The sequence below is a fragment of the Apium graveolens genome, chromosome 9 (genome assembly GCF_009905375.1).
Source record: "Apium graveolens cultivar Ventura chromosome 9, ASM990537v1, whole genome shotgun sequence".
Lineage (NCBI taxonomy): Eukaryota > Viridiplantae > Streptophyta > Magnoliopsida > Apiales > Apiaceae > Apium > Apium graveolens.
Genome location: NC_133655.1, coordinates 214,641,934 through 214,665,582, shown reverse-complemented (window position 1 = coordinate 214,665,582; position 23,649 = coordinate 214,641,934). Strand labels below are relative to the sequence as shown.

Genomic DNA, 23,649 nt, shown 5'->3' with positions numbered 1-23,649 from the left:
GCAAAATCCATATTTAATTCTGTAATTCTTCAAAAATTATGAAACCCATATTTATTTAAGTTTGGAATATTCCGAGAATTTTAAAATAATTTTGGAAATTTTCGGGATTAGTTTCACGCGCTCGTTGTTTCGTTTTATTGATAAAAGCGAGTATAAGTGACATTTTAAAAATTATGTTAAAATTATGAAACTTACATTTTTATTTACTTCGGAATATTTATAATATTATAAGATTATTTTCGCGATTTTCTGAATTTGTTTTAAACGCACCTCGGTTCGTTAATTGTGAAAGACGGGTACAAATTGCGTTTCAAAGATGCTTTAAAAACTATGAAAATTTTATTCCACTGGTTTTGAATTATCCCGGAAATTTTAAAACTATTTTGGTAAATTTTAAAGTTATTTTTATCCGTAAAATTTCTCGTTAAATCGTTAAATTTGGTGACAGAGATAGGATTTTCAGATAGGAACAAAAAGGATACGTGTCCAATTTCAGGACACGTGGTTTGATTTGTGGTAATGGGGTAAACTAAGCCCCGGTTTCTCTATTTTTCCGACCCAGACGATAGCATCAATCTCTCATCTCCTTTCTAAACATTCAATCTCTCTTTTATTTTCTCAATCTTTCCTTCACCTCTCCCGATTAGTCCCTCTATATTCTGTTCTCTGTTCCCTTTTTCCCATTCTTGTCACCTCTGTTCTCCGGTATTACGCCGCCGCCTGGTTTCTTCCGGTCTGTTCTCCGTTCAGCAGGGGATTCATCCCTGTTTCTTTGATATATGTGTACCTACGTAGGTATACGGCTGTGTGTGTAATTCGTGTGCATGTAATTTGTGTGTGTGTGTGTATTGTGTGTGTAGCTGCCTGTGATGCAGCGTGGTTGTTGTTGTTGGTTGCTGCCGGCCTAATTCCGGCGAGGCGACCCTCCCTGTTTTGGCAGCGCGTAGGCGCGTATTGATAGTATCTAATTCCTTGACTGATTCTTTTTCTTCTTTTATTAATTCTTGCAGGAAGTTAATTAAATGATTTCGATTCGTGAAGTAAAATAATTTCGTGCGGGAGTTGTAATTAATCGGCGAAGTTTATTTGGAAACCCGAATATTATCGGGCACCAATAAATTTTGCCGCCGTCCGCGATGAATTTATACGAGCGGACGGTGGACCGTGATGATCATATTCTGAGTCCTAAATTAATAAATAAAAAAAAAATATGAGTAGTAATTGATAATTATGATTGAGTTAGAATTTGAATATGTGTGGGTTTGGATTGGATAATTGTTGCGATTGTTGTGTTTGGGATTTGACGTCGATTGATTTTCAACGGGTAGTCCGATAAATAAAGGAAATGCTGTCCGATTTTCGAAAAACTGAATTACGCAAATATGGAAACTTATCCGATGAATATCGGGACGTCGAGAGACTATATATATATATATCTGTGTGTATTTTATACAAAACTTGATGGTACGATGTGATGAAATATTTTTCTAAATCGATAACCCTGATTTCGTCAAATAAAGAGTATGAGTATTTTTCGAAAATGAACGCTGAACTGATTTTCGAGAACGTGAACCCTAAGTGATACGTGTATTATTATATGAAGTATGTTACGAGTCAGATTTTGTTAATGTTCGGGTAGATTGTTAGCGAGGATATGTCAAGCATAATCAAATGTCTAAGTTAGGATGTCTCGACCTTGTAGGTTCTAGTCGGAATGCCCGAGAATTGGAATTGGACAAAGGATAGTTGGTGGTGAGTCGAAAAGCTCAGTGAGGTCCCAATCAAAGGACTTAAGTATTGAGGTCGAATCCAGAGGGATATAGTGGTTGGACGTAAAACCCTAAGCGGCAGAGTTGGCCCAGAATTGATCAGTAATAGTTGTAAAACCTTGTAAGGCAAGTATTTCTGAACTTTTCTTCAAGATATATTACCAATGTTTTCGAACTGTTTTATAACATATCGCTATTATTCAAAATAACTCTTGTTTACATTGCAAGTGCATTAAATTATTTACACTTGAATCCCTGATTTTTCTTGATCTTGAGCCGTAAGCCTTGTTCTTTGTAAACCATCCTTTGTTGATCCTCAGACACCAAACCACACAAATATGATACTATTTCCCAAATGTTTAACTAGCAAACACCAAGCACCAGAAGAAGATGGTTTGAAAACACAGAACCTTTTATACTCCAATCATTCTTATTAACATCAAAGAACCATATCCTGAGAAATCATTACTGGTTTGATACCTGACCCTTGTACAAACTGAAAACTATTTCTTATACATACCCTGATATACCCTTGAGATATCCATGAGTTTTCTTATACTTTTTATGCAAATGTTTAACCATCATCGATTATGATCTTGTTTTATTGAATCATATTGTTATCATATTGAACTGCTTTAGGATTGGATAGTTTTTATATATGTGGACCAGATTCGTGGTCAGACCATACAATGGTCAAGTTAGGCCAATGTGTGCCTTGGATCCAGTAATTAGAGCAGTGTTGTGTGCTTGCTCGGGGTTAGTGCGTGACTGATCAGCAGCCTAACCTTGGTTTTTAAAACTTAAAATGAATATCCAATTCTAATGAATAGTTAAAAAGAAACTTGATTCCTTTGAATCATCTTATTTGATTATGGTTTAACCTCAGTTATCGTTATCATGACTTGCTGAGCTAGATAGCTCACCCTTGCGATTCTTTTATATATTTTACAGTTGAAAAGAATATGGATGATAGTGAAGTTCCCCAGTCCAAAGTGCGGGCTAAGGTTCCAGTCGAGTTGGATCGAGCTAGCAGAAGTTTCATGCGGTAAAGATATAGTCAGATTGTAAGAATGATTTTATTATCAATCGTAAGTTAAATTAGTTGGGATTTGGTACGATGTAATAATTAAGGTTGTGGTTTGTTTTCATACTTTAACCTGTTCCGATCCATGGTTTCGTGAAGCAGGGTCATTATAAATAATATTTCTTATACAGGTTGATATATTGTGATTGTGTTATGGACCCCAAACTTCTGACCCGGGTTTGGAGGGCGCCACAGGTTGGTATCAGAGCTGCAGGTTATAAGTCACTGAAACAAGCCTAGATTGTCGGGATTGGGTAGAGGTTTAGGATTAGGAATAGGAAATAGAAAGATAAGACGTCGCGAGGATGAGTGCTATTACATAGTAAGTCTCCGGCACAGTTCGTATTGCGATTCGGGATTCTCAGCTTGCGACGTGATTTCCAGACAACGGCAATGGTAGATCCTGATTTCCCGATGTCATTTGATCGTTTGGAGCTTTCTATTTGAGGATCGTCATCTTCTCTCAAATTGGATTTGTACCTTATTCCTCCATCAGTATTAATGGCACTACCTTCTGTTATAACGGTTGCACTTCTTCAAGCTATTCTACGCTATTTTTCCATCTTTTGATATGAGATTACCTATTCAAGAACCTCCATCTGATTATTCTTCTTTCACTGGACATTCGGCTATGAGCGTATCTCTTTAATTTACCCTACATCCTGTTCTATACCCCCAGTTTAGAACTTGTCCTATGAAGCAATTGTACCTACAAGGATGGATTCGAGAGCTATAGTAAATGGTGAGCGCTTGAGTTATAAATAGAGGTGAGACGAAGTTTAGAAAGGAGATTTAAGTGTTTCAGAGGATAGTTGTTATCGGGTTAAAAGAAGCCCTTAGTGACTAAGCCACCCGTGAATAAGTATGGGATGAACTAGATGAATTTTGAAAAAGTAAGAGAGAAAAGTATAAACCTGGGATTTCTGCGAAATTAAATGAGGATGATATGATAAACGCGATATGTAAAGTAGTAATGTGATGTGATATGAGCAAACCTTATTATATAAAATAGACTTATTGACTATTGGATAGTCTGTTTTACTTAACTACTGTAACGATAATGTCGGAAGTATTACCAGTATGGAAGCTTTGACGTGAAGCTATGAATAAGATAACATGCAACGACAATTGAAGTTTTTGCCGATTAAGGAAGGCAAATGGACCTGATAAAGGAGAAAAGGTAGATTGGAGTGAACGAATTTTTATGTAATTGTTTCTTTAATATGGTACCTTGTTATAGGTCGGAAAGACAACAACCAACTCATACAGTAAGGATAACTAGGTTTTTGATTTTCTAAACTTTTAAAACAAGTTTTTGAAAAAGATTTTCCTTTACAAATTTCTAAAAGCCTTTTTGAATAAAATGATTTTTAAACATTGGTTGTCAAGTTACTATTTGAGTTTCTTGTTTGTTAGAAAGCCCGGATTACCTGGAAGAATGCTGTTTCAGACTTAGTATTGTTAATTTAGAGGACAAAGTGATCCGTGATTATGAAGAAGTTGGTTATTCTCAACAGAAAGGTACAAATATTGTTTGATAAGATTAACAACAGAATCAGTATACGGAGCAATTACTCATCCAATTACAGGATTATCCAAGTTCAAAGAATTCACTGATCTAATAGAAGTTTGAGTATGACTGAAGGAGATTGAGAAGATTTCCAGATTTCCTAAAAAGAAGAATATTATTAAAACAAGGATCGCTATGTTGAATGCTTCGGGGTTATTCTAAATTGAAAAAGGAAACTCGAGGTTGTCTGGTAGGGACGTCATTATAATCGAGTTGTTAAAGTATTATATGTAGAGGTGTGATGCTAAAGACGCAAGACGTGACAAGTAAGAATCTACCATAATGCTTAATTTGCGAAGGCATTTGAACGTACTTTCTAAAAGTTATTATATGAAACAATGGAGATATGATCGAACAAGCTCGAAAGATGAATATAAGTGAAATGTGGATGGTGACCAATGGTATCGTTCTTGTCTTCAATATTACAGCGTATATTCCCTTTTTGATTCCTAAATAAGTATGAACTTCTTTTCTTAAATAAACTCCTTGCTATGATCTCGAAAAGAAGGATATTGGATTCCTTTCAGATTTAATTATTTCCCTCAATTTTTGCTTTCTGATTGGGACAAACAGTGTGATGGTGAGACACTTTGTCAGAATGACGAAGAGTCGGGTGGGACGCCACCTAATCATATGCTATATGCCATATGGTACGAAAGACTGGCCATCTTAAGTACCAATGTGGTTGTCTTATTCATATTCAAATCCTTGTTTCTTCTTTCTTTTCAACTCTAATTTTTGTTGGACTTTGAATCCTTCTAGTCATTTCGTTGTACTATCGTTCTATGTAAGAGGTTTTCAAATAGAAATCAACGTATCCTGAATTAAGCGGACGAAGTTCCATCTACGTCTTATGCATGGGAAGGAAATAAGGGCACCTGGCAAGGTTTGCAAATCACTAGTCCCAGTGAAGAATCCACTAAGAATCAAGGGAATCTACTCCAATAAGGAATATGTTTTAAAAGAACGAGAATACGCGATTTTCCTGTGAAATATGTTATTCAGAATATGGACGTGATGATATGGATGATCAAGGTGAATACCTTATGTGTTAAAGTATTAAAAGATGTGGGAGAAACTTAATTGTTTATCTCTCAAAGTTTTGTTGATAAGATGAATTACCCTGTTGAATTGATAAGATTGTGATTAAAGGATTAGCAAGTCAAGAACGTGTAGTTGTTAAATAAGTGAGTATCAATGTTGAAATTGAAATTCTTGGCAATAAGTTGTGTAGAATTGATATCCTGGAAGGTAAGAAGATTTGATATTATTCTAAGGAAGGGATTGACTACTAAAGCGTGATGTCCATACAGACCTTCGTGACGAAAAGATAATTCTGAGGATGCCAAATGAGAAGGTGAGGAGGTTCAGAAGATGAAAGAAGGTAACGAAATTGTTAATGATAATTGTGGTGATCAAAATATGAGCCTTATGGTGATTATGGAATATATAAAAGTCGGAAGCAAACAAAGTATGAAGATTTTATAGTAATTAAGGAGTTTCAAGATATATTTTTGGATGAGTTATCAACATTTCCTTCGGATATAGAAATTGAGTTCGTGACTGATTTAGCACCTGAAATGAAGCCAGTGTCCAAGGCCCCGCACAGAATGGCGCCAGTTAAAGTGAATGAGTTAGCAAAGTAAATGCAAGAAATGCTAGAAGAAGAAGCGATTAGACCTAGGGTACCCAATAAGGTGCACCGGTATTAAATGTTAATAAAAAAGATGGAAGTATGTGATTATGCGTCGACTAGCAAGAGCTCAACAAGTTTACTATCAAGAACAAGTATCTGTTACCTTGACCCAATGATTTGTTTGATCAAACGAAGGAAGCAAATTACTTTCATAAGACTGATTTAAGACTTGATATTTCACCAATTGAAGACTAAACCTATGGATGTATCAAGGATAATTTTCAGAACTAAGAACTGTTCTCATATTGTCATCTATATTAACCAATATACCAGTAATATATGAACTGGAGGGACAGCACCTTTAAGGAATATCCGAGTAAGCTATAGTTGTAATACTTAAAGTTAATGGAGGACCATGCAAAGCGTTTAATGATGACTGGGAAGTTGGAGAAGAAAGAAGTTGTATAAAATATAGTTCTTAGCATAGATAGTCAATGTAGAGAAGATTAAAAGAGATTCAGCAGAAGTTAAAATTACTATGAATGAAAAGAGACCAGAAACACCAACAAAAGTAAGAAGTTTTATCATGGGTCGGTTACTATTGGAAATTGGTGCAGGATTTGGTGAAAGTTGCAATATCTTGGACGAAGCTAATCAGGAAAAGCAAGAAGTTTTGTGAAATGGAGAAGGATAAAGGGAAAGTTTTGTGGAGTTAAATGAAAGAATGGTTTCAGCACCTATTTTATCAATTTAAAAGTATCAAGAAGGTTTGGTAGTTGATAGTGATGCTTCTCATTAGGGAATAGGATGTGTGTTGATGCAGCCCAATAGGGTTATTGTAAATGCATCTAGACAATCGAAACCTTATGAGAAGAAGTATCCTACCCATAATTTGGGAATAACAGTAATAATATTCGTTTTGAAAGATTTGGGAAACATAATATGTATGGAGAAAGGTGTAAGATCTATACGGGCTATAAGAGGTTGAAGTATATATTCACGAGGAAAAGCAAAGATAGAGGAAAGCAATAACGGACATAGAGACTATACCGGAAGAATTTTCTATGGAATTTTAGAAGTTGAAATTGGGAATCAGAGTTTATAATCCAAATAGGAGCAATGATGAATAGTATGACCTTTTAGTCGAAGTTGTTAAGGGAAATATAAGGAGATGTCAAAAGAAGATAATGGATCACTATGTTAGCAGTAGTGAGAGGAAATTTATATGCCCAGGAGAATGATCATGATATCCCCAAGTTCTCTTCCAGCACTTGGAAGTTACGAGTAGAAGAATTAAGAAATGAGATGCCACAGGGAATTCATAGTATAAAGTATATACTCTATTAAAGAAATGTCAATACATACGGAAATTTAAAGAAAAATAGTGATAACCAGGTATAAGAAGAGAATTTCAAAATATACTGGGAAGTATTGGACATATCAAAGAATTAAGACAAAGTATCAGAGGCTTAGTGGATAAGGCAGACCCAGGGAGTGGTTTTACAAAAAGCGAATCGTGAAGTGAACCAGTGATGTTAAGGGAGAAAAAGGAATGAAATTATGAGAATGTGTACTGATTATCGGAAGTTTAACAAAACAACGAATAAGAAGAAGTGAGACCCCTATAAAGATTGATTACCTATGAGACCTAATCTAAGAAGTGTATTATGTCTCGAGGATTAACTTTAGATCCAACCTGAGAAAATATCAGAGATTATGATTAAAGTGAGTTAAGAGCATTGCAAGCTCTGGTAATATTATGTGAAATGACGAGTGTATCAGGTGACTATAAGGAATTAAAGAACGTGGTGTAAAAGGAGTACTTGGATAAGCAAACTGTGTTTATTAATAACATCCTCAGCTACCCAAGGAATAAGAAAGTCTGCGTGGGATGCCCAAGTATTTTTCTCCAAAGATCGGAAGGAAAGTAACTATACACCGAGTCTTCAAGAATAAAATGTTGACTAGGGTTAACAAAATATTCTAAATTAATCCATTAATAACTACCTAAGCAAAGCTGTATGGTAACAGATACATTATACCAACTGGAAAGATTGAATGTAAATAAGACCACCGAGGAGTTAGTAAACGAATTGGAAAGAGTAAGAGATGTTTAAATATTTGGAAACCAAGTCGAAAACAAGCACTGCATATCATCCTTAAACAAAGGGTCATAATGATAAAGTGATTCAGGATATAAAGTATATTGAGAGGTTGAGTTTTAAAGAAATACCGGAATGATCATTTATTAGCAATGTCAACTTTGGAATACTGCTTTACCAAGCTTCATATGAATGCAAGTGTAGTTCCCAATTTTATTAAGATAAAATGGGAGGAAGAAAGTTGTCAAATTCAAAGTTAATCCAACACACCAAGAGCGTAACGATATTGATTGAAGCAGCAGAGTAGACAAAGAAAGAAGCGGAATTGTATCGAGGGAAAGTATGAATATAGAAATAGGACCAGTAGTGTTAGTAAAAGTGTCGTCCTGAAAGAGATTAAATAAGTTTGAGTAGAAGGGACAAGTTAAGTCCTAAAAATTAGTGAACCATTCGAAGTATTGATAAGTATAGATAAAGTTGTTCATGAGTTGATGTTACCATTGCAACAGTATGTTCATATAATACGTTTTGCCTGTTAGGGTCAGACGATAAGTATCTGATTCAAATCAAGTGATTGATCAGGAGCCAATGGGCTCTAGTCCAAATTTGTTTTGTATATAGTTATTGATCCAAACTCTTGATTGTTAAAGGCAATTCCTTAGAAATGAGTATATATCTATAGTAAATACGCTTGAACCCTTGAGTAGAAGGGTCTACTTGGGAATTAGAGTCAGATATGCTTGACAAATATCCTCACTTGTGTAACTAGACCAGATTCTGAGGTCAGAATCTTTTTAAGGGGGGAAGGATATAACGACTCGTATATTTTTGAATTATTTAAATATGTGATTAATATGGAAATTATTAAATCAAATATGTGTATTGGTTTTTACCATTATGTGTTGTTTGATTATTATCTATGTGTGATTTATGATGTACCGGGTTGTTCGTGTGATTAAATAAGGAATCGTATTGAATTGTTTCACTTTTAAAGTGGATTTAATGCAAAATTATTTGTACAAATACCTGAAGTGTCTCTAAAATTGTTTTTATGATTTTATAATTACAATAATTACTTTTAGGATTTTATAAAATTGAGAAATTAATATTTTATTAATTATTTATTTTTAAATGATTTTCTGAATGCTTTTATTTGCAAAATCCATATTTAATTCTGTAATTCTTCAAAAATTATGAAACCCATATTTATTTAAGTTTGGAATATTCCGAGAATTTTAAAATAATTTTGGAAATTTTCGGGATTAGTTTCACGCGCTCGTTGTTTCATTTTATTGATAAAAGCGGGTATAAGTGACATTTCAAAAATTATGTTAAAATTATGAAACTTACATTTTTATTTACTTCGGAATATTTATAATATTATAAGATTATTTTCGCGATTTTCTGAATTTGTTTTAAACGCACCTCGGTTCGTTAATTGTGAAAGACGGGTACAAATTGCGTTTCAAAGATGCTTTAAAAACTATGAAAATTTTATTCCACTGGTTTTGAATTATCCCGGAAATTTTAAAACTATTTTGGTAAATTTTAAAGTTATTTTTATCCGTAAAATTTCTCGTTAAATCGTTAAATTTGGTGACAGAGATAGGATTTTCAGATAGGAACAAAAAGGATACGTGTCCAATTTCAGGACACGTGGTTTGATTTGTGGTAATGGGGTAAATTAAGCCCCGGTTTCTCTGTTTTTCCGACCCAGACGATAGCATCAATCTCTCATCTCCTTTCTAAACATTCAATCTCTCTTTGATTTTCTCAATCTTTCCTTCACCTCTCCCGATTAGTCCCTCTATATTCTGTTCTCTGTTCCCTTTTTCCCGTTCTTGTCACCTCTGTTCTCCGGTATTACGCCGCCGCCTGGTTTCTTCCGGTCTGTTCTCCGTTCAGCAGCGGATTCGTCCCTGTTTCTTTGATATATGTGTACCTACGTAGGTATACGGCTGTGTGTGTAATTCGTGTGCATGTAATTCGTGTGTGTGTGTATTGTGTGTGTAGCTGCCTGTGATGCAGCGTGGTTGTTGTTGTTGGTTGCTGCCGGCCTAATTCCGGCGAGGCGACCCTCCCTGTTTTGGCAGCGCGTAGGCGCGTATTGATAGTATCTAATTCCTTGACTAATTCTTTTTCTTCTTTTATTAATTCTTGCAGGAAGTTAATTAAATGATTTCGATTCGTGAAGTAAAATAATTTCGTGCGGGAGTTGTAATTAATCGGCGAAGTTTATTTGGAAACCCGAATATTATCGGGCACCAATAAATTTTGCCGCCGTCCGCGATGAATTTATACGAGCGGACGGTGGACCGTGATGATCATATTCTGAGTCCTAAATTAATAAATAAAAAAAAAATATGAGTAGTAATTGATAATTATGATTGAGTTAGAATTTGAATATGTGTGGGTTTGGATTGGATAATTGTTGCGATTGTTGTGTTTAGGATTTGACGTCGATTGATTTTCGACGGGTAGTCCGATAAATAAAGGAAATGCTGTCCGATTTTCGAAAAACTGAATTACGCAAATACGGAAACTTATCCGATGAATATCGGGACGTCGAGAGACTATATATATATATATCTGTGTGTATTTTATACAAAACTTGATGGTACGATGTGATGAAATATTTTTCTAAATCGATAACCCTGATTTCGTCAAATAAAGAGTATGAGTATTTTTCGAAAATGAACGCTGAACAGATTTTCGAGAACGTGAACCCTAAGTGATACGTGTATTATTATATGAAGTATGTTACGAATCAGATTTTGTTAATGTTCAGGTAGATTGTTAGCGAGGATATGTCAAGCATAATCGAATGTCTAAGTTCGGATGTCTCGACCTTGTAGGTTCTAGTCGGAATGCCCGAGAATTGGAATTGGACAAAGGATAGTTTGTGGTGAGTCGAAAAGCTCAGTGAGGTCCCAATCAAAGGACTTAAGTATTGAGGTCGAATCCAGAGGGATATAGTGGTTGGACGTAAAAGCCTAAGCGGCAGAGTTGGCCCAGAATTGATCAGTAATAGTTGTAAAATCTTGTAAGGCAAGTATTTCTGAACTTTTCTTCAAGATATATTACCAATGTTTTCGAACTGTTTTATAACATGTCGCTATTATTCAAAATAACTCTTGTTTACATTGCAAGTGCATTAAATTATTTACACTTGAATCCCTCTTGATCTTGAGCCGTAAGCCTTGTTCTTTGTAAACCATCCTTTGTTGATCCTCAGACACCAAACCACACAAATATGATACTATTTCCCAAATGTTTAACTAGCAAACACCAAGCACCAGAAGAAGATGGTTTGAAAACACAGAACCTTTTATACTCCAATCATTCTTATTAACATCAAAGAACCATATCCTGAGAAATCATTACTGGTTTGATACCTGACCCTTGTACAAACTGAAAACCATTTCTTATACATACCCTGATATACCCTTGAGATATCCATGAGTTTTCTTATACTTTTATGCAAATGTTTAACCATCATCGATTATGATCTTGTTTTATTGAATCATATTGTTATCATATTGAACTGCTTTAGGATTGGATAGTTTTTATATATGTGGACCAGATTCGTGGTCAGACCATACAATGGTCAAGTTAGGCCAATGTGTGCCTTGGATCCAGTAATTAGAGCAGTGTTGTGTGCTTGCTCGGGGTTAGTGCGTGACTGATCAGCAGCCTAACCTTGGTTTTTAAAACTTAAAATGAATATCCAATTCTAATGAATAGTTAAAAAGAAACTTGATTCCTTTGAATCATCTTATTTGATTATGGTTTAACCTCAGTTATCGTTATCATGACTTGCTAAGCTAGATAGCTCACCCTTGCGATTCTTTTATATATTTTACAGTTGAAAAGAATATGGATGATAGTGAAGTTCCCCAGTCCAAAGTGCGGGCTAAGGTTCCAGTCGAGTTGGATCGAGCTAGCAGAAGTTTCATGCGGTAAAGATATAGTCAGATTGTAAGAATGATTTTATTATCAATCGTAAGTTAAATTAGTTGGGATTTGGTACGATGTAATAATTAAGGTTGTGGCTTGTTTTCATACTTTAACCTGTTGCGATCCATGGTTTCGTGAAGCAGGGTCATTATAAATAATATTTCTTATACAGGTTGATATATTGTGTTTGTGTTATGGACCCCAAACTTCTGACCCGGGTTTGGAGGGCGCCACATTAACGATTCACATAAGTCGCTCGAGTACTCTCGGCTCCACCATTTTTATAAAATTAACCGTTTAACTTTTTATGGCAACTCTTTCGTAAATACTCTACCAACTGACCAATTAATCTTACATAATTGTTTCGTACTCCAATTAGTCATTTAAGGACCTTAATCAAGGTTTCAAAGTAAGGCGAGGGGTAATGGTTCGCTCGCGAAACATCGTTACTTAAAACAGTCGTTTCTCCTAAACCGTACATCGGATCCAAGCGAACCACATATCAAAATGAAGCTTATGACACGATCTAGCTAAACATATCAACATTATAGATTGGTCAGTGAGCTTTCTATCCCGAACACTAAGAACAAGCAGTTGAATGAAAATGGGCATTACGACGGCTATGTTTACGCGATTACCAATGTTTATACTACTTCAATTAACCACAAACCAACTCATAACCATCAATACAACCAAAATTCATCTAAACCTCACCACATCATTCCATAACCTCAAGATTTTCCAAATCATTCAATCAAAAACATGAGCTACTAACTATACTTAAGATTCATTAACCAATAACCAAGATTCATAACCCAAAATCACTACAAATCCAACCAAACTTTAAACAAACAAGAATCATGCTTCTCATAAACTATATCAATCAAAACCACTCCTAAATACTCCAAAGTAAAGCTAGGGTATGAGGTTTTACCTTCCTTGGCGAGTGATAAGTTCCTAGGAAGCCTTAAGAAGCCTTGATCTAACCTCCTACAAGCTTGATCTTTCATAGAAATCAAGAACACAAAAATTAATTTCAAGAAATTACTATTCACCATCTCCTTCCTTGATTTATTGGAAGAGATTTACAAGGAATTGAAAGCTTAAACTCTTAGGATATACTTATCTAATCATAGGGAAGCTTACATAATTACCTTGGATTTGATTTTGGAGTGATGCTTGGAGTTGCAAAATCTTTCTTCCTTGAATAGTAAAGAGGCCGAGAGCTTTGTTCTTGGAAAGCAAAGTCAACTTGTTTTTTATGTTATGATTTTTGTTGGTTGCTTCGCCTTTTTGGCTTGGCTACTTTTTAGAATTTACCATGGTAAATTTTACTTGGCTAATAATCATCCAACAAAACAAATCTACTTGTCATGCTTACGTCATCATGATTGTTTCATCTTTTATCACATGTCTTCTCCTTGTGGTGTGATGACATCATCATCCACTAACCTCTTTGATTAAACCTTAATTACTTGGCTAATGACCGCTTATATGTTATACGGTTCGCTTAACTTTCGTTCTCGTTCGTCGTTTGAGGGATCATATCCGGGATCTTATTACTTGGGTTCCCCTAAACCTTTCTCAATATTTTATATTCCTTTTATGATCCTCTCTTATAATCCTTTTAATCATGTTACCTTATACTCAATTTTTTCGGTATCTGGTGGATTTTCGGCAAAAAAATCAAAGTGTTCGAATTTGGTTTCTGACGATCTTTACATACACTCATATTCTTTATGGAGTACTAATAAGATCTCAGAATATCAATAAAAGAACTCCTACATAGTGTGGCATGAAAAATTTTCTTAATCAGCATAATTAGCAAAATCACTATTCATAAGGATTAAAAAAAGTCCAAATTTTTTGGGGTTATTACAGTCTCCCCTCCTTATAGGATTCTGTCCCGGAATCAGATAGAAAACAAATGGGGGTACTTTTCTAGCATTGTGCTCTCTAGTTCCCAAGTTGACTTCTCCACATTATGATTCTGCCATAGCACTCTGACTAGCTTAATCACCTTGTTTCGAAGCACCTGCTCCTTTTATCCATAATCTTTACTGTTTGCTCCACGTAAGTCAGGTCTGGTTGCATGTCCACATGCTCGTATTCCACTATATGCCTGGCATCCCAATGATAATTCCTTAGCATTGACACATGGAACACATTATGAACTTTTTGTAGGTTCGGGGTTGGGGCTAGCTCGTAAGCTAACTTCCCAATCTGTCTTAATATCTCAAAAGGTCCAATGTAACTTGGGCTTAGTTTCCCTTTCTTTCCGAACCTCATCAATCCTTTCCAAGGGGATACCTTTGGCAGTACTAAGTCCCCTACTTCATACTCCTTGTCCTTTCGGGTTAAGTCTGCATACCTCTTCTGTTGGTCTTGGGTTGCTACAAGCCGTCCTCTGATGAGATCCACTATGTCTTTGGTCCTTTGGACCACTTTGGGTTCGAGCATCTTGCGCTCTCTCACTTCATCCCAGTATAAGGGAGATCGATACCTTCTTCCATGCAGGGCCTCATAAAGCGGCATTCCAATGCTGGCATGAAAGCTATTGTTATAAGAAAACTCGATCAACGGAAAGTGATCATCCCAACTTCCTTTAAAGTCTATTGAACAGACTCTCAACATATTCCTTTAATGTCTGGATGGTCCTTTCACTTTTCCCGTCCGTTTGGGGATGGTAAGCGGTACTCATGTTTAATTTGGTTACCGCACATTCTTGAGAGCTCCTCCAAAATCTGGAGTTGAATCCGGGGTCTCGTTCTGAGACAATGGACGCTGGGACTCCATGTCGCATCACTATTTCCTTAAGGTAAATGTCCATCAGTCTGTCGACTGTGTATCTCTCATTGATTGGAATGAAGTGAGCTGACTTTGTCAGTCGGACTATAATTACCCATATGGAATCGTGATTGGCTTTCGTCCTTGGTAAGCCTACAACAAAATCCATAGCTATCTGTTCCCATTTCCATTCGGGAATCTCCAGGGGTCGTAAAAGTCCACTGGGTCTCTGGTTCTCCGCTTTTACTCTTTGGCAAGTCAAACATTTGCTTACCCATTCTTCTATTTCCCTCTTCATGTTGGGCCTCCAGTAATATTCCTTTAAATCCCTATACATCTTGGTGCTCCCCGGGTGAATGGAATACCTTGAACTATGGCTTTCATCCAAAATCTCGTCCTTAAGCTCTTGAACATTCGGAACCCAAATCCTGTAGGAATACCTCATTATCCCCTTATCATCTCTCTCGGTATGGATCTCTTCTCCATTCATTGACTCTCTGCCTTCATTCATCAAGTTTTCTTGGCACAATCTGATCTTTTCCAATAACTCTGGCTGCATCGCGATCTCAAACAGCTTTTCGGTTCCGGCTCCGGTTACCTTTACTTCTATTTCCATTTTCTCGAAATCCCTTATCAATTCCTCCGAAGACATTATCATTTTGAGTCTTTTCTTCCTACTAAGGGCGTCAGCCACCATATTGGCTTTCCATGGATGATAGAGAATCTCACAATCATAGTCCTTGATTAGCTCTAACCATCTTCTCTGGCGCATGTTGAGCTCTTTCTGCGTGAATATGTACTTGAGGCTCTTATGGTCTGTGAAAATCTCGCACTTCTCTATATACAAGTAGTGCCTCCAAATTTTTAAGGCAAAAACTATTACCGCGAGCTCAAGGTCATCAGTAGGATATCTAATCTCGTATTCCTTCAGTTGTCTCGATGCATACGCGATCACTTTACTGTGCTGCATAAGCACGCACCCTAATCCTTTGTGCGACGTGGCACTATATATCACAAAATGTCCTTTTCCGTCTGGCAACACCAACACCGGGGCCATTACCAATTTTTTCTTTAATTCTTGAAAATTGTTCTCGTATTTCTCTGTCCATTCAAATTTCTCTGTCTTACGAGTAAGTCGTGTTAAAGGGTCTGCGATCTTCGCAAAATCCTGTACAAATCTATGATAGTAGCCGGCCAATCCTATGAAACTTCTTACCTCTGTGGGTGTGGTTGGCCTTTCCCAATTTGAGACCGCCTCTATCTTGGAGGGGTCGACCAATACTCCTTCCCTATTGATCACATGTCCTAAAAACTGTAATTCATTCCGCCAGAATTCACACTTCAAAAATTTGGCATACAACTGTTCTTCTCTGAGTATTCCTAGAGCTATCCTCAAATGATCTGCATGTTCTGCCTCGGTCCTTGAGTAGATTAAAATATTATCAATAAAAACAATCACACACTTGTCCAAATACTTCTTGAATACTCTATTCATTAAATCAATGAAAGTCGTTGGGGCGTTGGTTAATCCAAAGGACATTACTAAGAACTCCTAGTGCCCATACCTGGTACGGAACGCATTCTTTGGAATGTCTTCAGGTTTAATCTTTAGTTGGTGATATCCAGTTCTTAGGTCAATCTTGGAAAAGTAGACAACATCCTTTAGCTGGTCGAACATATCGTCTATTCTGGGTAACGAGTACATGTTCTTTATGGTTAGCTTGTTCAACTCTCGGTAGTCGATGCACAGCCTCATGCTCCCATCTTTCTTCTTAACAAATAATACTGGTGCTCCCCACGGAGACATACTCGGTCTGATCATACCCTTATCCAAGAGTTCCTGTGATTGGGTAGCCAATTCCTTAATTTCTAACGGGGCAAACCGGTAAGGTGCCTTTGAAACTGGCGCCGTCCCTGGGGCCAACTCAATAGCAAATTCAATCACTCTATCGGGGTAGTTCCGGAAGGTCTTGTGGGAATATATCTTCAAATTCATTGACTACTGGAATGTCTTGCAAGTTAGGTACCTCCTTCTGCGTGTCCACCATATAGGCTAGGTAAGCCTCATTTCCTTTTCGTAGCATCTTATTGGCATGGGCCATGGTCAAAAATTTCTATGTCTGCCTCTTCCCTCTAAATATGACTCATTTCTTCCCTGGGATATTCAACTTAACTTTCTTCCTCTTACAGTCTATCTGAGCATCATTGCTAGATAGCTAGTCCATTCCCAAATTTACATCAAATTCCCCTAATTTAAAAGGAATTAGATCAACACTTAAAGATTGTTCCCCTATGCCTAACTCACAGGCGGAGTGAATCTGGTTAACAGGGATAACTTCATGGTTGGCTATTTCTATTAGTAAGGGTTCTATCAAGGGTTCAGCCTTAAGTCTTAATTTAAGCGCAAAGTCCCTCGATATAAAAGATTTAGTTGCTCCCGAATCAAATAAAATATTTGCACTGACTGAATTTAGAGAAAGGGTACCTGCTATCAAATCTGAGTCTTTCACAGCATCTTGAACTGTCATGTTGAAATTCCTTGTAGTAGGTGGCTTATTAGAAGCAGCCCTACTTTCTCTTGAAGCTGCTGGTTTATTCATTGGGCAATCTTTTCTCATATGACCCAGACGTCCACATCTATAACAAGTGATGTCGTGGCTGACTGCGGGGGTTGGCGAAGTGCACTTGTGGGAATAGTGACCCACTTGACCACACTTAAAACAAGTTACTACCTTCATTCCACACACCCCAGAATGCTTCCTTCCACAAGTGTTACATGCTAGTAATGGGGGTCGAGACTGGTTGGAATGGGAAATTCCCGACTTCTGGCCGATCTGGCTCACGTTTACACTCACGGGCCGCTTAAACCCAGTACTTCTTCCCGGTAGGGACACTGCTCCTCGATTAAATCTAGTTGGGAAGCTCCCTCCTGTGGAACCTCTGCCTATGCTCATGTTTTTCCTCTTTATTCCTTTCTTCTCTCTTTCCTTCTACATCTGTTCACTTCCGGCTTCTGTAATTGTTGCTTTTTGCACCAGAGTGGCATAGTCTGTAAGCTCAAGTATTGCCACCCTATTCTGAATCCACGGTTTCAGTCGCTGCTGAAACCTCCTAGCTTTCTTTTCCTCGGTATTCACAAACTCCGGCACAAACCTTGATGACTCAGTAAATTTTGCTTCGTACTCTGCTACAGACAAGTTATTCTGCTTTAGCTCCAAGAACTTGAGCTCCATCTGGTTCTCCATAAGCCTTGGGAAATATTTTCCCTAAAACAATTGACTGAACCTCTCCCAGGTTATGATAGCATCCGTCTCCATGTTTTTCTTGGCCTCCCACCAGTAGTTAGCCTCTCCCTTTAGAAGGTAGGTAGCAAATACAGTCTTCTGTGCCTCATTGATACTCAGAATCTCAAAGGATTTCTCCATTTCCTTTAGCCATGCCCTTGCCTCAACTGGGTCGGCTGATCCGTGAAACTCAGGGGGCTTAAGGGACTTAAAATTCCCTGAAAAAGTTCGCCACAACATTGTTATTTCCTTGAGGGGGTGGGTTTGGTTGATGTTCCAAGTTCTGCCTTAGTAGTTACATGAACTGCCCCATGGGATCCATGCCTGGGTTTGGTACCTGTTGCTCAACCTCAGCTTCTCCTTCTTCAGCCTCTATTTCAAATCCTTCAACATCAAATGTTTCATCCTCCTCTTCATACTGGGAGTCATCCTGTTCAACATAATCCTCATCTTCCTCTTCACTGTGTTCTTGGTTTCTACCATCTTGGTTATGGCTTCCCTGGTCCTCAAATCCAGGGTTAGCCCTAATTCCAATCCTTCTTGGCGGCATGATACTGATAAATTTTAGAAAATTCAACGTTAGGTCACAATCATACATAAGATTGTGCCTTGCACAGTTTCTATAATGGGGAGAACGTATCTCGCAATTCTAGCAATTTTATTATATTATGACAGTTCTAATCACAAGAAGTGTAGTAATAATAAAGATAAGAACACTGATCTCGTCACCAAGGAACTGAACTGAAAGGAAACAAATATATACATAATGCGAGAAATAAATAGTTCGATCTGGTCAAAAGTACAATAGTGCTACAGTCATCTGCCCAAAAGTGAAATACCTGAGTCTACCTGTCTAGTCAGAGAAAGGGATACTATATACAAGTCAACTATCTTGGAAAACTGGCTCTTACTATGGCCTCGACTAACTAGATGACTAGACTACAACATCACTGGTCCTGAATCAATCACCATGGCGGGTCAACTCCCACACTCTCTCCATCGCATGACGGAAAATGTAATCATCCTGCCTCCTGGATATCCTGCCATGTCTGTGTCCATGAAGTTATCAGAGTCTCGCACTTGCCATAAGCTTTATCCCAGTCAGCTCTCTCCTCAGAGATTAGGGTATGGTAGCTCCAGCCGCATGAGCCTGTGCACATCTACCAGCTCTCTCTGCATCTAACTCTCTCCTGGCCTCATCTAGCTGGGCCTCAGCAACAGCCACTCGAGTCCTCAGAACATCCTGAACATAGCCGTGAGCTAACAAAGACTGCTTATGGGCAGGGTCGAGGGGTGGTGAATCTGGATCCGCTGGGGGTGCATCCTCGGTCTGCCTGGGATAGGGAGTATGGGTCTCAGAGTCTTCATCATAGGGGCTACAAGATAGTGGTGGAGGGGTAGGAGCTCTGACCACGGGGAGTGAGGGTAGGGGTACCAGTATACTCCACGATAGCACCGACATGCTCCTCAGCTATTGGGACCTCATCCGGGTTCTCCTCATCTGAAATCGCAATAACCTCTGTCTCTAAATCCTCTGAGGGGTCCTCCTCATCCGTATCATCCTCCTCAGGCTCCTCATGATCCTCGGCATCTAATAGTGCCTCATCATCCTCACGCTCGAACATCTCTAGGTCCTCTATCTCATGCGCCTACACATTAAACGAGCTAAGTCATTATCATGATACTTATAAGAATTCCCGTAAGGGTTTTAACTGTCAGCGCTACTTTAAGTAGTTCGACTATGAACTTGGCAAGAGTTCTTATTATCTTTGTGAGTTTATTATTATATCATCGAATCATCTCTGAGGTTTATAACGCTTAACTCTGATACCATTTCTGTAACACCCCCAGATCCAGGGTCGGGGATCCGGGTCGTCACGGTCTTTCTTTCCATAAATATCACTTAACTTAATTAAAAATAAATAACCTCATGCTGTGACCCCACAATAACACACACCACAACATGTTATAGTCTCAGAGATGAAATTAAAATAAGTACAAGTCCTTGAATCCATAAATTAAAAGCTACTACCACCGAAAATGATTACTTAATAAGTTTGTAGTAAGTTGCCATTATCCAACACAAGTTATAATTATACATAATTAATTCCAAAAAGTAGAATGCCTGACCCATAGATAGATCTACCTCTGCAGCTATGGCAGCTATGATATCAACGGGAAGACGCGGGACGCTTCCCACGCTCTTGCGCTGGGTCTGCTTGAGTCTAGCCATCCTTCCTAACTATTGTTGTGTGATGAAGAAATGAAGCAAGAGTGAGCATTACAACTCGCAAGGTAATATATAGTTTAATCAATAATGCAGGTACCTGAATAGATAACTTACTGAAATTCTCTATCAAGTGTAAGATAATTACTTACTGGATATAAGCTTAAAGGAAGATGAAGTTACCAAATACTTCAATATACTTATATCAATTTAGAAAATTACTTGAACTACTGATGAGTGACATTTATGACACTTTATAATGCTCTAATAAGCTTTGAATTGGTGCATTTGTACTCAAGTTGTTAAGTGTTTTAACGTGTTTTCTAGTGTTTTTGCATTTCAGGAATTATCTAGGTAATTAGGTGAATTAGCATTATTTTGGTGCTTATATAGTGTCTAGGTGGTGTTGGAATAAAACCTCGCGAAGACCGGCTCGAATCTGCAAGAAAAATGCAAGAAGTCAATTTTGGCAGAAGGCCAGCGCGCCCGCACTGATGAAGCGCGCGACCGCGCCGAAGTTCAGGTAGCCAGCGCGCCCGCGCTGATGAAGCACGCGGTCGCGCCGTGTTGGGATAATAAAATCCTGATTCTATTACAATTCTGTTTTCTGGACTCCTGGGCTATTTGGACTGCTATATATTGATAACTCAAGATTATTTTTTAAAAAGAAGACTTACCAGAGCCCAAGGAGAAGACAATAAGAAACCTATAGCATAATTCAACAAAGGCGAAGACGATCTAGTTTATTCTTGTGAATCTTTATTTTAAGTTGTAATCTTGGATGCTCGTTTTTTGTTTTGTTGAACCTATACTCTTGTTTGTACTTGGTTTTATTTATTCGTTATAAAGACTACATTTTATTTACCATGCTTTCATCGGAACCCACGTTGATGATGAGTCTGATTATGGGCTTAACATTATCGTGGAGTTCCAGCGGATTTATTTATGGATTTCTTTAGTTAAATTGATTAATGTCTTAGTATGTGGTGATTGTATGATATCCTAGTATTGGTTGTGAGTATTCGTTTTATGAGCGTCGCGAACTTATAAGGTAGTGTGTTAATTCTTAATGAAGTGAAAGTGAATTTAAGGATTTAGAACTTGCCATGCTAGCATAGGTTCATGTATTTGTCATGCATGATTTGTAGGTAATTTTAACCATCTTACTTTCCCTGTGTAATCAAGATAGATAACTTGTGATTAAACTGTTATGTTGTCAAATTCTATAGACATATAGGGTCTCAATATAATTGGTGTTTATTCAGCTTCTATCTCTTTTGTGGATTTCTGGTAGTATGGTATTCGTGCAATGAAATTTGGCGTTTATCAGTTTCGTGTTATCTGATTAGTGTCATCACCATTGCATGCTAAGGTTAAAATCAATAAGGCTATTGGATGAAGTATTTAATGAAGTATTTAATAAAGTTAGAAACCCATGTTTGTCATAATTATTAATTCAAGCAATCTTATTCTCGTAGTTATAATTATTAGTTTAATTCTTAGATATAAACAACCTCAATTACTTATCGTCTTAGCACTGAATAATAACCATACATTGTTGCTTAAGTGCGTGAATTAATTAGTTAGCCAATACAGTCTCTGTGGGAACGAACTAGAAAAAATTCTATACTACTTGCGAACTCATATACTTGCGTGTAATATTAGCGCGTGTTTAGCGACTAACAAGTTTTTGGCGCCGTTGTCGGGGACTGCAGTGTTAATTGATAGTTTATGTGCTTTCCATCGGTGGTCGTTAAAGTTCACTAACTCAGACATTGTTACTTATCTGTTTCCTTGTCTTATTTCAGATACTCTAGCGAGGGTGTATACATACGCATTCGCGTACTCGTAAGAGAACACTGGATAAAGCCGAGAAAGAAGTTGTGGTAGTTCGGAAGGAAGTTTTTGAGGGAAAAAAGAAGGTAGAAGAAGAAGAAAAAGTCGAAGAACCAATTGTAGTAGCGATGGGAGATCAAGCAGAAAATACGATGGCTTTAATGGACTATTCTCAGCCTAAGATTAATGACATTCAGTCAAGCATCATCAGACCAGCCATCAGGGCTAACACTTTTAAGATCAAGTCAAGCACGATTTAGATGATACAGAACTCAGTTCAGTTTGGGGGTTCTCCTACTGAAGACCCCAAATGCACATCAGGGATTTCATCGAGATCTGTGATACTTTCAAATTCAATGATGTGACTGAAGACGCTATCAAGCTACGCCTATTTCCGTTCTCTCTAAGGGACAAGGCGAAGTGCTGGTTACACTCTCTGCCAGCAGGATCTATCACCACTTGGGAGGATTTTGCGCAGAAGTTTCTCACTAAATTCTTCCCCATGGCGAAGACTGATGCAATCAGGAATGCTCTTACCCAGTTTTCTCATCAAACAGGGGAATCTCTGTGTGAGGCTTGGGATCGATATAAGGAGATGCTAAGGAAGTTCCCACACCATGGCATGCCTGATTGGATGATTATAATTGCTTCTACAATGGATTGGGTGTTACTTCTAGACCCATGTTAGATGCAGCATCAGGAGGAGCCTTGTGGGCTAAGAGCTATGATGAAGCTTATGAACTTATTGAACTAATGGCTGCTAATGAGTACCTGAATCATTCCCAGAGACTAACTCAAGGAAAAGTCGCAGAAATTCTAGAGTTGGATGCAGCTACTACTATCGCTGCCCAACTTAAAGCTCTGATGATGAAGGTGGACACTTTGGCTAATTATAGAGTAAATCAAATCGCAAGTGTTTGTGAGCTTTGTGATGGTGCCCATGAAACTGATCAGTGTACAATTTCTAGTGAATCAGCTCAGTTTGTGAGCAACTTCCAGCGATCACAGCAACCAGCGCCAGCCACCTATTATCCTAATAACCGCAATCATCCTAATTTCACTTGGAGCAATGCTCAGAATGCGGTTCAACAACCTTATCAGCAGTACCCAGCTAAACAATACAACCCCCAGGGTTTCAGCAACCACAGTATGCACCGAGACAACAACTTCAGCTACAACAAGCCAATGAAAAATCTGAATTAGAGGAGTTGAAGCTTATGTGCAAGAGTCAAGTTGTTTCTATCAAGACCTTGGAAAATCAAATTGGTCAAATTGCCAATGCCTTGCTAAATCGTCAGCCTGGTACATTACCTAGTGATACTGTAGTTCCAGGAAAGAGGGAAGCTAAGGAGCAAGTAAAGGTAATCACTTTAAGGTCTGGAAAAGTTGCGAATCCC

The 23,649-nt window shown here is 37.7% G+C and overlaps 1 non-coding gene across 1 annotated transcript; it reads right to left on the bottom strand.

Moving 5' to 3' along the window:
* Positions 1–22,769: 22,769 nt before the first annotated feature.
* On the bottom strand, positions 22,770–22,876 carry LOC141688656 (small nucleolar RNA R71). Its single transcript, XR_012562089.1, has one exon. It is a non-coding gene; the product is annotated as a small nucleolar RNA R71 (small nucleolar RNA).
* Between the last annotated feature and the right edge of the window lie 773 nt (positions 22,877–23,649).